At 47.7% G+C, this 2,411-nt stretch overlaps 1 non-coding gene across 1 annotated transcript; it reads left to right on the top strand.

The window, feature by feature from the left end:
* The first annotated feature begins 445 nt into the window (after window positions 1–445).
* On the top strand, window positions 446–518 carry TRNAR-CCU (transfer RNA arginine (anticodon CCU)). Its single transcript has one exon. It is a non-coding gene; the product is annotated as a tRNA-Arg (tRNA).
* The last annotated feature ends 1,893 nt before the right edge of the window (window positions 519–2,411 follow it).

The raw sequence follows: 2,411 nt of genomic DNA, 5'->3' as shown, positions 1-2,411 counted from the left end.
ATTGCTTTACAATGGTGTGTTAGTTTCTGCTGTATAACAAAGTGAATCAGCTATACATATACATACATCCCCATATGTCCTCCCTCTTGCGTCTCCCTCCCACCCTCCCTATCCCACCCCTCTAGGTCCCACCTCGTTCTAATTTAGCAAATTACACCTGCTATGAACCTATTTCCAAATAAGGTCATGTTCTGGGGTAGTGGAGGCTAGGACCTCAACATATACGGGTGGGGGGCACAGTTCAACCCGTGACACTGTGTTAAAACTGGGAGGTGTCACTGCTATACTTTGACACAAATTGGCCACTGTCAACGGACATCTTAGTGTGGAAGCTTCCTGTGACGCCTCCGTACTTGCCGCCTGCTACTCCCAGTTCAACTCAGCAAAGGCTCATCCCTCTTCATTGCTCCCTGAACACACACCTCGAAAAGGCACTCTTGGGACTTCCCTGGTGGTCCAGTGGGTAAGACTGTGTACTCCTAATGCAGGGGGCCTGGGTTCAATCCCCGCTCAGGGAATTAGATCCCACATGCCACAACTAAAAGACCCTGTGTGCTGCAACTAAGACCCGGCGCAGCCAAAATTAAATAGATATTTTTAAAAAATAAAATAAAAGGCACTCTTGCTTCCCGCCAACACAACACCAGCCACTGTGCTGTCCCACTGTGTCATTTGTCCCAGTTTCCCTCACCCATCCCTGCTCAGCCACCAGATCCTTACCTGTTCTCCCCTTCCCTCTGATTCGCCAGCTCCTTTTCCCCTCACCTGGACTCAGACCAGGATGTCCCTGATTCCCCACAACAAGAACGTGTAAACTGAATCCTCAGCACAAAAGAACAAAACACTTCCATCCCCACGTGTCTGAGTTACACAGCCATGAGCAGGAGTCCTTACCGGCCACTTACTAGTTGAGTGACCACTTACTAGTTGGGTAACACTGGGCGACTTAAGCTCCCTGCAGCTGCATCCCTACCGGTAAAGTGGGAACATTAATAGCAACCTACTTCCTAGGGTAGATGATATAAAGCATGCAAAGCCCATCTGTTATTATTTTTACAATTACCACGTGTTACTCCTTTATACCTTCTTCCATCCTATCGTGTTAAGAGCAAAGCCTGGCTGTGCTCGACCTCCCACCAGCCTTTGATTAAAGAGAGGCCCTCGTTGAGGCCCTGCTGTGCGCCTCAGTTAGCAGTGCTTCTGCAGCTCCTGCCACCTCCCCATCCTGTCCTGCTAACACCCCAGGGACAGCTCAGCCCAACTGCTGTCCTCCTGGGTCGCCCAGGGCACACTTGTCTGTAGGACAGCCCTCAACACACTCGCCTCGAGTAACTGAGGGGCCTTCAGGACACTCCGCAGCCCAAAAGCAGCACTTCTAAAACACTTCTTAAAAAGTAAATGATTCAGGGCTTCCCTGGTGGCGCAGTGGTTAAGAATCCGCCTGCCAATACAGGGGACACAGGTTCAAGCCCTGGTCCAGGAAGATCCCACATGCCGCGGAGCAACTAAGCCTGTGCGCCACAACTACTGAGCCTGTGCTCTAGAGCCCACGTGCCACAACTACTGAAGCCCGCACGCCTAGAGCCCGTGCTCCGCAACAAGAGAAGCCACTACAATGAGAAGCCCACGCACAGCAACAAAGACCCAACGCAGCCATAAATAAATAAATAAATAAAATTTTAAAAAGTAAATGATTCAGTAAATAATGTTGACTCACTCTGTGAAATTTTAAGACAAAGTCAAGTTACATTATCCATGTCATTTGACTCCCTCAGGCCTCAAAACACCCAGCTGAGTGCTGGACAGCGTGTTTGTGAGAAACTTCTCCAGTTGGGAAGGAAGGACAGATCAAGTCTGGGAGCAAATCTCTGTGGGAAGACATGCTGTGTAGTTTGTCTTGGAGCATCCTGGTCAGGAATTCCACTCCCAGTACCATTTGGAGATGGCTCTCACTAGAAAACAGCAAAACCCTAAACATTCCTAAAATAATTCATCAAGGTCTGCTGCCTGTGATTCCTGTAGAACTTGTCCCGGCAATAGAACTTTTAAGCTTCTTATTTGTAATAACAACACTGATGAGAAGAATAGCTCACCTTTCATACTAGGCTGATTGTGGTCCAGCCACTTGTGTTTGGCGTAGCTGGATTCATTTGATTCGCCCAATTAACTTTTAATGAGAAGGTCCTCAGGAAGAGGGCTCCGTCCCGTAGCTGCCTGACCCTAAGCCTTCAAGTTCTCTCTATAAAGTGAGGATAATACCCATCTAATAGCGTTGTGAGGATTAAATGAAGCCATGTAGGTAGAGAGCACTTTAGCCCAAGATTTTCCATTGCAATTTCATAGATACAGAGAACTGAATGATACATTTGAAAAATATGTACTGTGTTAATTTTAAAGCAACAGGAAACGGA

The sequence above is a fragment of the Balaenoptera ricei genome, chromosome 9 (genome assembly GCF_028023285.1).
Source record: "Balaenoptera ricei isolate mBalRic1 chromosome 9, mBalRic1.hap2, whole genome shotgun sequence".
Taxonomy (NCBI): Eukaryota; Metazoa; Chordata; class Mammalia; order Artiodactyla; family Balaenopteridae; genus Balaenoptera; species Balaenoptera ricei.
The sequence above is the reverse complement of the archived record's forward strand: the minus strand, read 5'-3'. Positions and strand labels throughout refer to the sequence as shown.